The sequence below is a fragment of the Pseudophryne corroboree genome, chromosome 5 (genome assembly GCF_028390025.1).
Source record: "Pseudophryne corroboree isolate aPseCor3 chromosome 5, aPseCor3.hap2, whole genome shotgun sequence".
NCBI classification, from domain to species: domain Eukaryota; kingdom Metazoa; phylum Chordata; class Amphibia; order Anura; family Myobatrachidae; genus Pseudophryne; species Pseudophryne corroboree.
Genome location: NC_086448.1, coordinates 796691986 through 796707042, shown reverse-complemented (window position 1 = coordinate 796707042; position 15057 = coordinate 796691986).

The window sequence follows — 15057 nt, the reverse complement described above, 5'->3', positions numbered from 1 at the left end:
CGATACGGCCGGCAGACGCCCCGGAGGCAGGGGTGGGGTGGGTGGTTGTTAGGGGTGATGGGGGGAGTGAAGTTTCTTCACTACCCCGTCACCTGGCCCCATAGCCCTGCATGCTAATATGGATGAGATTGTCCATATTGTCATGCATGTATAAACGAGCCGGCACCAACGATGAACAAGCGGGGGCCGCGCATCGTTCATCATTGGTGCATACACACTGAAAGATATAAATAATATTTTGTTCATTAATAAACGAGATCGTTCATATCTTTCAGTGTATTTGCTAAGTGTGTTAAGGCCATTAAGGGACAAAGCAGAGCTACTGCACATGCCCAGTGGTAGCAGAGTCTTCTACCAAGTTTGCTGTGAGTGTGGATCTGAGCACTGGACCAGAGAGCAGCTACCAAGAAGAAGAGACAGGAGCCTTACCATGAGGTGGGAGAATGTGTGCTTAGAAAGTGCTGTACTGGTTCTTTTATGTGTGTGTATTTATTATGGTATGATTCAAATTTTTCTTATTTAGATTATTTCAATATGTTTGATACAGCCTATACTATAGACAATCTATAGTGTTAAATATTAATACTGTATTCCGTACATTATCCAGTGTATAAAAAGACCAATGTTTACATAAATGTTCAGGGTCGTTACTACAGTATGTTCTTTTACCGCTCCCCCAGACTCCCACACTTGCTCCAATGTTCCGCAGAGTGGGAGATAGTGGATTGCATTGTTCCGCAGAGTGGGAGATAGTGGATTGCATTGTTCCGCAGAGTGGAAACCCCTCTCTAGAAATCCTGCGTTTGCCACTGAGAATAACTTAAACAGGACAGAGCTGCTTTTAGTAATTAGATGACAACAGAGTCACATTTAACACACATGTAAGGATGTGCCCTGTGGGCACATCCATGTGGCTGTCCCTAGCTGGGGGCAGCGCTGGGGCAGCTTGTCTGTCCCCAGCGCGGAGTGTGCGGCGGCGGGTGCCTGGTGCAGAGATTGGATGTTTCCCTGCACCAGGCTGTCGGCGGCGGAGAGCGGCGCGGCGGCGCTTTAAACTTGGCTCCGCTGGGGCCGCCAATGAGAAGCGCCGCCCGCGGCTTTTTGAATCCGGCGCCGTCCGCGAGCCAATCACGGCTCGCGGGGCGCCGGCCAATCAGGAACAGGCGCGGCGAGCCAATCGGCGCTCGCCGCGTCATAGGCCCCGCCCCCGGCGTCTGACGTCAGACGCCGGGCGGTAGCCTGAAGGAGAGGCCGCGCCGAAGAGCGGCAGAAGACACGTGCGGGAGCAGCGGAGGAGGTCGTCGGCGCGCCGGAGCGCAGAAGAGCATCCGGCGTCGAGGAGAAGACGACGGCCGTGGAAAGAAGAGCTCCGGTGGCCGCTGAAGAGGCCGGAAGACGTCGGGCTCCGGGAAGATGTCCAGCGGCGGCTGGACGCGGCGAGGAGACGGCAGCGCCGCTGGCCAGGACGGGCCAGCGGCAGAAGAGTTCCTCCAGGCCGAGAAGCGCTGCAGTGGTGGGAAGCAATTGTGCTGTGCAGTTCCCCACTGCAGCCTTCTCCATCGCAGGTAGGCCCTTCTAAGGTGCCCCCCCCTCTCCTCCGCTAGACCACCGGGTGTTCGGGCATTAGGCCCAGGGGCAGAGTCAGGCCCTCCCGGCCTGTGGGCGAGTAGTCGGGCCCTCTCGGCCCGGGGGCATTTGGTCGGGCCTCTCGGCCCGTGGGGGCACATAGGCAGGCACTAGGCCTGGGGCGCAGGTTGGGCACTAGGCCCATAGTTATAGTCAGGCCACCGGCCTGTGGGCGCAGTTAGGCGGGCATTAGGCCCGAGGGGCAGTTCAGGCGATAGGCCTGTGGGGACATTAGAGGGCGCTAGGCCCTAGTGTATTTTGGCCAAGTAGGAATATTAAGGTGACCCTGGGCACAAGGCCCAGGTCACCCAACGGCAACAAGTTAGGCGGGCGCTAGGCCCGTGGGCGAAGTCAGGCCTCCGGCCTGTGTGCAGTTAGGGGGCGCTAGGCCCAGCTAATCAGTGTTTCCCCGAGGTGAGTAAAGGTGGCGCTGGGCATTAGGCTCAGGCCACCCTGAGAGTACGGTAGGTGGGTGAGCTGTGCGGTCCCCACTACTGGGTGTTCTGAGTCGGGTAGAAAAGGGACAACACCGTGGGATATTGCATTCCGATATTGTGATGTATGTTGTTACCGTGCAGGGCAAAGTGTCTGTGTTTGTATAGTTTTGTTGCACCACACCCACAGAGCTAGTTTGAGGGCTCTGCCGTTGTATTTAGTATAGGGTGTGACACTAGGGTAGAGTTAGGCCCTGCACGGCTGTTTCTCTTTGCCTCCTTACAGGGACCTGTAAGTGGAGAAGATCGGAGTGCAAGACTTGTGACGGTGAGTAGCATTCGTGTGCGTTTGTCCCTTGTTTGTCCCCGAGCGCCGGAGTCGGGATTGCTCACGGACGTGAGAATCCTTTTCATCACACTACGTGCGAAAGCGAGAGTGTGTGAAATCTGGGTGGCTGAGGCTTTGTGCCGGTGATGACCATTCACCCAACCGGTGAAGGTCGCGGCCACCCCTGGGGTATCCCCTGTTCCAGCGGAAGAAGGGTCGATACCCCCTTTAATGTAGACCATTCTCTCCTCAGCTCGGTCGTCGGTCAGCTCCGAGAGGGAATCGCCGTGTCCGGATCCGACTGAAGAATTCCAGGTCCGTTGAAGGTTCCGGTACCTGAAGGTGAGAGAGAGCGGCGCCTTGTGAGTACCGAGTCTACACCTGCACGGCAGCAGGCACCACCACACGCACCGCATTACCACCCTCCCACACACATACAAGAGAATCACAGAAAAATAGCACATAGTATGTATAAGTAATAGTCCAGTGGTCATGAATTTAATCATAAAAAAACAAGACGGCACGGAGGGTGTAATGGTTAGCATTACTTAATACTGCCTCCCATCACAGAGGTCATGGGTTTGATTCCCACAATGGCCCTAACTGTGTGGAGTTTGTATATTCTCCCAGTGCTTGTGTGGGTTTCCTCCGGTTGCTTCGGATTCCTCCCACAATCCAAATGTATACTGTTAGGTTAATTGGCTTCCAACCAAGATTAACCTTAGTGTGTAAGTGTGTGCGTGTACATGGGGTAGACTCAGGGCAATTGAGACCCAGGATGGGCCCAGGTACTTTTCAAGGGGCGTGGCTTAATCACAGGAGGTGTGGTTATGTACCCTTAGAAAAAAATCCTGAAAAAAAATAGGATTTTAAACACCTCCATGGCCACACTGTAGCCCAGTACACAGCGGCGTGTGCTGGGCTGAGGAAAAGAGCTGCATCTGCTGCCAGGGAAGGGAGAGGGGGCCTGGGCCCCTACTAGACCCTCACTGGGCCCCTCCATCAGACCTGGGCCCGGGTAATTTGTACCCTCTACCCCCCTCTCGGCACCACTGGGTAGACTAGATGGGCCAAGTGGTTCTTATCTGCCATCAAATTCTATGTTTCTAAGAACACAGAATAATGAAAGCTTCAGATACAACGGAGTCACACACGGAGTGGCTGTATGCCAGTACTCGTTCAACTAGTGCGATTTCAGCACCATAACTGTCACATTGTGGTGTCAATATTGTAATTGTCGACCTTTTCACTACGTCCTGTCAAAGGGAATTTATGGCTCTGCAGTTCCCACAGTCCTGTACTACCAGTGCAAGGTAAACTTCAGCCTACTGCCCCCAACCCCCACCAATAGCGGCTTCCCAGCCCTTCAGATGAAAGTGTGACTTGTAAGTTCCACAGCCACCACTTGCATTACAAGTTACAACAAGGATGTTTCTTCCAGAGACAGACTTAATTTTGTGATAGGCAGACTCAGTGATGCCCCCCAGATCGAGGTGCCATAGGCAACTGCCTAGTGGCAGAGCTGGCCCCGTATACACCTCAAATATATAATTATGCACTGTGGGGGTGATTCAGGTCTGATCGCTGGTCTGCTAACTTTGCTGTCCCCTGCGTTCAGATAGTCGTAAATTCGCTGTGCTTTGTGATTTGTGTGATCCTATGTGTACGCTGATATAAAAAATCCAGTGTGTGCAGTTCTGCGCAGCCCAGGACTTACTCCTCCAGTGCGATGAGAACAGGCTGATCGGGGCCGGAGCTGACGTCACACACCCTCCCTGAAACCGCTTGGGGACGCCTGCGTTTTTCCGGACACTCCCAGTAAATGGTTAGTTACCACCCACAAACGGCCTCTTCCTGTCAATCACTTTGCGAACGCCCGTGCATGAAATTTTTGCACTATCCTGTCGCCGACTGGCGATGCCCGTTGTTGTTGGCCGACATGCTTGCGCACTGCTGTGCATATGCATGTGCGGTCTATTGCTGATCGCCCGCTGTGCGAAAATGCACAGCAGCGTTCAGGTCTGAACCACCTCTGTATACAAAGTGATCTTCCACACCTCCATAAACCTAACATCAATACGATTCTACTTACAGACGTTATCTATTAAATCTGCTTTCTAGAACATTTTTGGAATAATATATAAAAAACACCCGAAACTGTTGGATTACTTAGCAGGATGGTCCCTTGGGGGTAATTCAGAGTTGATCGCAGCAGCAAATTTGTTAGCAGTTGGGCAAAACCATGTGCACTGCAGGTGGGGCAGATATAACGGGTGGTCTTCTGTATGCCGGCGGTCGGGCTCCCGGCGCTCAGTATACCGGCGCCGGGAGCCCGACCGCCGGCATACCGACACTTATTTTCCCTCGTGGGGGTCCACGACCCCCATAGAGGGAGAATAAAATAGTGTGGCGCGCGTAGCGCGCCACCGTGCCCGTAGCGTGGCGAGCGCAGCGAGCCCGCAAGGGGCTCATTTGCGCTCGCCACACTGTCGGTCAGCCGGCGGTCGGGCTCCCGGCGCCGGTATGCTGGTCGCCGGGAGCCCGACCGCCGGCCAGCCATAGTGAACCCGATATAACCTGTGCAGAGAGAGTTGGATTTGGGTGGGTTATTTTGTTTCTGTGCAGGGTAAATACTGGCTGCTTTATTTTTACACTGCAATTTAGATTTCAGTTTGAACACACCCCACCCAAATCTAACTCTCTCTGCACATGTTATATCTGCCCCCTCCCCCCCCCCCCTTCCTGCAGTGCACATGATTTTGCCCAACTGCTAACAAATTTGCTGCTGTGATCAACTCTGAATTACCCCCCATATCCACATCCTACAGTTTCTAGCTGGCACAGGCACTATAACGATTTATAGTTTTGCAAATGAGGTTCAGCATCAGTCTTGATTCCTAGTTCTATCCAAACAGCATGTGTAGCTCACGTGAAATCTAATATCCCAGCACATGAAGTCCAAAATGTTTTACTAGCTACAGCTGAGCCGCCTGGGAGACTACAAACAGTACTATGCAAACGGTAATCGTCACAGAGCTGGTAGGCTGCTGCTTACATTACTGCGGATAGGGGGAACACAAATCAGAAGACATAAGACAGAGCAAATGTTGTCAAAAATCAGTTTTAGCTTTGGAAGAGATAACATTCCATTTTTTATGATTTGATATCTATGTAAATTATTCCATAGGTCACAATTGAACACCGCCAAGATGGCCACATCACCTTCTGCAATGATGTAAAGCAATTTGAATCCCATTGGGATTATACACATAAGAATGGCTGTCCTGACTACCATAGGCAAACGCAGGGGGGGTTGTTTCTGGTTACCTGGAAACCCCCCTCCTCTTGGCAGGTGGCTCAAATTATGACAAAAATAGCAATGGTATATAATACAATTACTGGAACTGCCGCCACATTATGCAGTTTATGGGACAGAGTGGAGCTGCTGCACATGCCCAGTGGTAGCAGCTTCTTCTACCAAGTTTTTCTGTGTTAGATGGATCTGAGTCCTCAGTCAGTGCACTGGACCAGAGAGTAGCTACCAGGAAGAAGAGACAGGAGCCTTACCATCAGGTGGGAGAATGTGTGCTTAGAAAGTGCAGTACTAGTTTGATTATGTTTTATTACTTTATGTATTTATTTATTATAGTATTTTTAACTTTTCCTGACCACTTATTTATATTATTTAAATATTTTATACAGCCTATACTGTAGACCATATATAGTATTAAATATTAATAGTGTATTCCCATACATCCCAACTTTTAGCTTGTTAGAAGCGGGACACACGCGCGGCGAAGCAGCGTGCGCTCCCGAAAAGGGTTGTGGCCTAATAAAAGGGGGTGTGGCTTAGCGGGAGGACCCACGACTGTGAGCCACGCCCCCGTTTTCGTCACTGAGGGGGCATGCCCAGCGCTTTGTGAGACGCTGGCATGCCCCCTCTCCCTCTGACTCCAGTGAATAGACGCTGTGTGCATGCTCTGCTATGCAGGGCAGCGGGTGACAGAACCTCCCAACTGCCCCCCCCCCCCCCCCCCCCCACCGCGGGACACTGCGGCCCGTGGGTGGGACAGCGGGACAGTCCCCAAAAAACGGGACTGTCCCGCAAAAATCAGGACAGTTGGGAGGTATGTATTCCACACAGTATCTAATGTATAAATCGACCAATGTTTACATTAATGTCCAGGGTCGTTACTAGGTTCTTGTGGCGCTCCCCAGACTCCCGTACTTGCTCCAATGTTTCCCAGAGTGAAACCCCCCCTCCAGAAATCCTGCGTTTGCCACTGACTCTACCATAAGCAGCATTCACTGTCAGCCCCCCAGAGCTAGCAAGAGTCTCTACCGCTGTAATGGACAGTGACAACATAAAGAAGATCCCCAATCTCTCAGCTCCCAGGAGCTCTGTGAGAAGGCTGCCAGATCCTCACAGTGCAGCACATGGAAAGGGGATAGGATCAGATGGGAGGAAGAAAAAACATCTCGACCCAGCGACTGACAGGTCCATAATGCTAGTATATAAATATATTAAAGGAATGGCACTCAAAATTAGATGATAATCAAGAAAGTGCATTCCACAAAGCTAAGTAACAGAAAATTCCAAGATTGTCAGCAATCTAAGGGAAGCTTTCTAGGCAGTATGTCTAAATAACATCACATGTATTTATTTTTTTTATGCACCAAACTTAAAGGTCAGACTATCTAGATTTCAGGTGCCGGACTTGTTAACATGCCTCTATAAACGTATCTGCATGTGCACAAGTCTGTCACTGTGTTATTGGAGCACCGCAGTGCTATAAAACTGTACAGTATTTAGACCAAGAGAGATTGATACCTTATCATATTGACTGCTGTTTGTCTTCTATTACGTGTATCCAGTTATAGTCAATTAAAACTACTCTAGTTGGAAAGCAACGTGTGGACTAACCTTGATCGCATCAGAATCAGCTTTATTAGCCAGGTATGCTTGCGTATACTAGGAACTTGTCTTCAGTTTGCTATACAACAGCCAAGTGGGTAACAAATAAGCGGGGAAGGGGGGGAGGGGGTACAAGTAAAGTCATACAGATAGGTATACCATAGGGACAGATAGGTATACCATACGTCTAGTCAGTCAATGTTCAGGAGTTCAGCAAGTGGACCGCTTGGGGAAAGAAACTTTTGAGGTTTCTGTAAGGCCTGCCTGAAGGAACCAAGTTAAACATCCTGTGGCCGGGGTGTAGCTGGTCCTTTACTATCTTCATTGCCCGCTTTTTTGCTCTGTACAGGTCCTGGACTGAGGGAAGGTTGGCCCCGATGGTCTTCTCTGGGGTTCTGACCACCTTTTGGAGCCTGCATCTGTCCCTTGCGCTGGCGGAGCCATACCATACCAGTATTGAGGAGCACAGTACCCACTCCACAATCGCAGAGTAGAAGAGGAGCAGAAGCTTCTGTGAGATGTTGAACTTCCTTAGTTGCCTGAGGAAGAACAACCTCTGCTGTTCTTTCCCGACAGTGGCGTCAGCGTTGGACCCCCCATTAAGGGCCTGGGAGATTGTGGTCCCTAGGAACTTGAAGGAGTCCACTAGCGATACCACACTGTCAGCAATCGTTAGCGGAGGTGCACTAGCTGACTTCTTCCTGAAGTCCACTATCATCTTGACAGTTTTGAGGGGGTTGAGCTCAAGGTTGTTGTGGCTGCACCACTGGGCCAACCGGTCTACTTCCCATCTATAGGCCAATTCATCCCCATCCTTGATGAGACCGATGACGGTGGTGTCGTCGGCGAATTTGATGATCTTTACTGATTGCGCCTCTGAGGTGCAGTCATTTGTGTACAGGGAGAAGAGCAGTGGTGAGAGGACACAGCCCTGAGGGGCTCCTACACTAATGGACCGTGCTTGAGAGGTGAATTCCCCCGCTTTCACCACCTGTGTCCTATCTGTCAGGAAGTCCACTATCTAGGAACAGGTAGCTTCTGGGACCCCTAGGCGAAGCAATTTGGGGTGGAGGATGCTGGGGACGATTGTATTGAAGGCCAAGCTGAAATCGACAAACAGGACCTTCGCGTAGGTCCCGGGAATGTCTAGGTGCTGTAGAATGTAGTGCAGGCCCAGGTTGACTGCATCCTCAACACACCGATTCGATTGATAGGCAAACTGTAGGGGGTCCAGTTGGGGGCCAGTCACCGTTTTCCGGCGATTCAAAACCAGACGCACAAATGTTTTCATGACCACAGACATCAGTGCTATCAGCCTGTAGTCGTTCAGGTTCGTGATAGAGGGTTTCTTGAGGATCGGGACGATAGTGGACCTTTTGAGGCAGGAAGGGACTTTCTGTAGCTCCAGCAATTTGTTGAAGATCTTGGTGAATATGGGGGCGAGCTGACCCACACATGCTCTCAGGGCAGATGGTGACACTCCGTCAGGACCTGGAGCTTTCCTGGGTTTGGCCCTTTTGAACAGTGCTTCCACCTCTTCTTGGGCGACTTGCAGTGCCTGGAGTTGGCCGCCTGTGTTCGGGGCTTCGTAGAGGTGATTGTTTGGGTCGCAGTGGACTTCTTTTGTGAAACTGCAATAAATGTGGTTCAGCTCGTCTGCTAGGTCTTGGTGCATGGTGGTGGACTTTGATGTTTTCTTGTAGTTGGTTATGGATTGAATTCCTTTCCATACAGATATGGTCATTGGTGGAGAGATCATTTGTCAGCTTGTCCAAGAACCGCTTTTTTGCTAGCCTGATTTCTTTAGTCAGAGAGTTCCTAGTTCGGTTGTATAGGCCTCCTCTTTGGCTCGACAAAGTTGCCTGAGCTGGGCATTGAACCAGGGCTCGTTGGCTTGTTGTTGTTGTAAATGCGGTAAGTCTTGGTAGGTACACACATGTCCTCACAGTAGCTGATGTAGGATGTGACAGTGTCTGTCAGGTCGTTCAGGTCAGTTGCCGAGGCTTCGAAGACCCCCCATTCCGTGCAGTCGAAGCAGGCCTGGAGCTTCATCTTAGCCTTGTTGGTCCATTTCTTAACAGTCTTGATGACAGGCTTAACCGCTCTCAGCTTCTGTGTATGCATACGGAGTAGGTGGACGAGGCAGTGGTCAGATAGGCCACTCACTTACCAGTTTGTAGGCATCTGCCAATAAGCGGCGGTTTGGCATGTGATTTGGCATTCTGTTCCTTAATGCATGGAACCATTTGTACACCTACTATACATACAGTAAAAGTAAAGATTGAAGATTTAAATCTTGCAGTTTAAAATAGTACCCTTTGATGTGCAGTTTTACCTTAAGGAAACTGTCAGGTTGTAAACCGCACATCATAGAGATATCGGGACCTCACACAATGAATAATGCGTAATACTAATTACGTTAGGCAATACCTTATTCATTTTTGCCCCCAACGAGATTTGAGCAGAAAATAAGCAAGGTTCTTCCTGCTACGATCAGCGTGTGATTTATTGATAGAATCTCACAGTTAATTGAATCTCCCCATAAGTGCTGAATTTGCCGCACTCTGGGTCAACACTAACGTTTTCTACAAATTGGATAGTGTCTTTTTTGAATCCCAGCTATGTAATTAAATAGTTTAGGACAGAACAGTTCATCCTCTGTTTAACAGTAAAAAAATATATTTTTGATTCATTTAGCTTTTTATAAGTACACAGTTGAGGAAGTGCATCTGTTTCCACTAACGCATTTTAAAAATACGTGTTTTATTGGAACAATTGTCCATCTTTGGCCATTTGAATCAGTGGAAGTTGCACTATTCACAGTTTCATGTTTTTTTTATACATAAATGGGTCCAGAACAATTTTATGTTTAAATGTAATATTCCTTTCCCTTCTCAGCTGAGTTCCAGCTCTACGTAAAAATATATATATATTACACAAGCAGCATTTGTATCCTTATCCCCCATGCAAAGCTTTTATGTGCCAAAAATGACATGAAATCCAGATGTCAGCGGTATCACGGAGATTAAAAGGCAGCCGCTCAATGCCAGCCGCCATTTTGATCCATTATCCAGTATCAAAGACTGCTCAGTGATTTATTTTTTGCAGGGGAATACATTTCTGGACAGCTGGAGTGCAGGAGGATGGTGCTAGCGACCAATCAGATTGTGTCTAATACAGGTTAGGTTTGCTGGATGTATTCATTCTTCTCTTATAGACACAAGTTCCACCGGAGCCTGATTTCACTACGTTTACCCTGTTTATGTGCAGAAGCTTTGATTGGCTAAATGTTCAATTAGCTCCTCCCACTTCTCCCAGGACTGTTGGTCAAGCTTGAAATACATAGGGGGTCATTCCGAGTTGTTCGCTCGCAAGCTGCTTTAAGCAGCTTTGCACACGCTAAGCCGCCGCCTACTGGGAGTGAATCTTAGCATAGCAGAATTGCGAACGAAAGATTAGCAGAATTGCGAATAGACACTTCTTAGCAGTTTCTGAGTAGCTCCAGACTTACTCCTACACTGCGATCAGTTCAGTCAGTTTCGTTCCTGGTTTGACGTCACAAACACACCCAGCGTTCGCCCAGACACTCCTCCGTTTCTCCAGCCACTCCCGCGTTTTTCCCAGAAACGGTAGCGTGTTTTCACACACTCCCATAAAACAGCCAATTTCCGCCCAGAAACACCCACTTCCTGTCAATCACATTACGATCTCCAGAACGAAGAAAAAACCTTGTAATGCCGTGAGTAAAATACCTAACTGCATAGCAAATTTACTTGGCGCAGTCGCACTGCGGACATTGCGCATGCGCATTAGCGACTAATCGCTCCGTTGCGAGAAAAAAATAACGAGCGAACAACTCGGAATGACCCCCATTATTCTGCTGCTAACGAGACACCCAAAAGGTCATTTATAACTTGGAATGGTTGGGGGAGCAATGTAACTTCTTATTCTGAGGTAATTCGGAATGGGTTTGTTGGATCGACCTTATTTAGGTTGACACTCATTAGGTCAGCCACTGTTGGTCGACAGGCACTAGGTTGACACCTGAAAAAGGTCGACACGGAAAGGTTGACCTGGAAAAAGGTCGACATGAGTTTTTTGGGGGGTTTTAGTGTTGTTTTCTTTGTAAAGTGTCCTGGAACACCAATTAGTGCACCATGTTCCTCGCATGGCGAGCAAACTTCGGGCAAGGTGCCTCGCTCCACTACCGCTGCACTCGGCACCGGTTACTATTCCCAGTCATAGTCCACGTGGATCGTACAGTATGAAAAAGTTCAAAAATTTTTTTACAAAATTTGTGAAAAACTAATGTCAACATTTTCATGTGTTGACTTTTGTCATGTCGACCCAATGGTCATGTCAACATTTTCCAAGTGTCGACATCATGCATGCAGACCAATAGTGGTCAACCTAATGACTGTTGACCTGAGTGAGGTCGACCTAAGGACCGTATCCCGGTAATTCTGGGCCTAATTCATGGTTGTACCGAATGCTGATGTTCTCTCAACTCAGCGATTATCGGCAGATTATCGGATTTTCCCAGAGTTGGCGCATGCGTAGTCGATTCTGACACAGGGGACGCATGTCGGCGACAGAGGACACATGGTGGTGTGTAATAAAATATTGATAAAGCTTTTTAAATCCTAATGTAGAAATTCATCATTCAATATATAAAAAACTTTTTAATTTTTTTTATATCTTTTAATAAAATTATATTTTAGCAATAACTCTTTAAAAGTGTGTGCCCCCCCCCCAAAAAAAAAAAGAAGGTTACTTCTTTTTTCCTTTTGCCTTTCTTTAAAGCAGAAGGATTCCCTGTTAAGGTTCCAGTGTATAGACCGACAATGTTTGACACGTGGTTGACACATGTCGACACACCTATTTAAGGGGTTTTTTTTGCAATTTTTACACCTTTTTCATACTTTACCATTCACGTGGACTACGATTGGTAATAGTAACCTATGAAGCGAGCCATGCAAGTGGACACGGTGCACCAATTAGGGTTCCCTGTGCTCTGACGGTGAAAACCACACAAAAAAGTTGTGTCGACCTTTTTTGTGTCTACCATTTCCTGTGTCGACCTTTTTGTGCGTCAAGCTTTTGTACCTGTCGACCTTTTCCTGTGTCAACATTTTGTCAGTGTTGACCTAATACATGTCGACTTTTTGTCAGTGCGGACCTAATGCTTGTCGGCCATATGGGATCGACCAAGACATTGTAGACCCTCTATGCCATACCCTCCCTGTTTAATACAGAATTTTCTAAATCCAGGGGAGCGCCACCAACATTTACAGGTCACTCTAATAGTATATATCCATATCCATATACATACTGATGTGTTGGTTTTCAATACATGATGTTATGATTATCGTACTCCTCTAGTAAATATATAAATAATCACCGCGCTTGTATATGTATAAGCAGCTCAGTTAAAATTAAAGCAATAATGAAATGTACAATGGAGCGCTAAAATTGTGAAAAAGCACTAATACCTGTAAAAAGAAAAAAGGGTTAATAAAACAATGTTTAGCAGACCTTTTTTTATCTCTTACACCCATTCATAAAAGGCCTGCTAAACATTAATAGATATCAGATGGAGTGACTTGCGCCTTCTTAGCTGCAGCTCAGTCCTGCTCACAAGAGCACTAAATCTTGATCAGCATATACACAAACAGAGAACGGTCCTCAAGCACTTCTAGAATCCCCAGAAATGTCCTGATAATGGTGACCTGCGTGTTGTTGATATATTAAAAAGACACCATTAACCAGTAACACATAGTACACCATTGTTACTGTAAAAGAAACCTCCAGGCTCACCGTAAATCAGTGAGATGCGTTCACATTAGAGATGAGCGCCTGAAATTTTTCGGGTTTTGTGTTTTGGTTTTGGGTTCGGTTCCGCGGCCGTGTTTTGGGTTCGAACGCGTTTTGGCAAAACCTCACCGAATTTTTTTTGTCGGATTCGGGTGTGTTTTGGATTCGGGTGTTTTTTTCCAAAAACACTAAAAAACAGCTTAAATCATAGAATTTGGGGGTCATTTTGATCCCAAAGTATTATTAACCTCAAAAACCATAATTTACACTCATATTCAGTCTATTCTGAATACCTCACACCTCACAATATTATTTTTAGTCCTAAAATTTGCACCGAGGTCGCTGTGTGAGTAAGATAAGCGACCCTAGTGGCCGACACAAACACCGGGCCCATCTAGGAGTGGCACTGCAGTGTCACGCAGGATGTCCCTTCCAAAAAACCCTCCCCAACAGCACATGACGCAAAGAAAAAAAGAGGCGCAATGAGGTAGCTGTGTGAGTAAGATTAGCGACCCTAGTGGCCGACACAAACACCGGGCCCATCTAGGAGTGGCACTGCAGTGTCACGCAGGATGTCCCTTCCAAAAAACCCTCTCCAAACAGCACATGACGCAAAGAAAAAAAGAGGCGCAATGAGGTAGCTGTGTGAGTAAGATTAGCGACCCTAGTGGCCGACACAAACACCGGGCCCATCTAGGAGTGGCACTGCAGTGTCATGCAGGATGGCCCTTCCAAAAAACCCTCCCCAAACAGCACATGACGCAAAGAAAAAAAGAGGCGCAATGAGGTAGCTGTGTGAGTAAGATTAGCGACCCTAGTGGCCGACACAAACACCGGGCCCATCTAGGAGTGGCACTGCAGTGTCACGCAGGATGTCCCTTCCAAAAAACCCTCCCCAAACAGCACATGACGCAAAGAAAAAAAGAGGCTTTTTACTGATATTTGGTGTTTTGGATTTGACATGCTCTGTACTATGACATTGGGCATCGGCCTTGGCAGACGACGTTGCTGGCATTTCATCGTCTCGGCCATGACTAGTGGCAGCAGCTTCAGCACGAGGTGGAAGTGGATCTTGATCTTTCCCTAATTTTGGAACCTCAACATTTTTGTTCTCCATATTTTAATAGGCACAACTAAAAGGCACCTCAGGTAAACAATGGAGATGGATGGATTGGATACTAGTATACAATTATGGACGGGCTGCCGAGTGCCGACACAGAGGTAGCCACAGCCGTGAACTACCGCACTGTACTGTGTCTGCTGCTAATATATAGACTGGTTGATAAAGAGATAGTATACTCGTAACTAGTATGTATGTATAAAGAAAGAAAAAAAAACCACGGTTAGGTGGTATATACAATTATGGACGGGCTGCCGAGTGCCGACACAGAGGTAGCCACAGCCGTGAACTACCGCACTGTACTGTGTCTGCTGCTAATATATAGACTGGTTGATAAAGAGATAGTATACTCGTAACTAGTATGTATGTATAAAGAAAGAAAAAAAAACCACGGTTAGGTGGTATATACAATTATGGACGGGCTGCCGAGTGCCGACACAGAGGTAGCCACAGCCGTGAACTACCGCACTGTACTGTGTCTGCTGCTAATATATAGACTGGTTGATAAAGAGATAGTATACTCGTAACTAGTATGTATGTATAAAGAAAGAAAAAAAAAACACGGTTAGGTGGTATATACAATTATGGACGGGCTGCCGAGTGCCGACACAGAGGTAGCCACAGCCGTGAACTACCGCACTGTACTGTGTCTGCTGCTAATATATAGACTGGTTGATAAAGAGATAGTATACTCGTAACTAGTATGTATGTATAAAGAAAGAAAAAAAAAACACGGTTAGGTGGTATATACAATTATGGACGGGCTGCCGAGTGCCGACACAGAGGTAGCCACAGCCGTGAACTACCGCACTGTACTGTG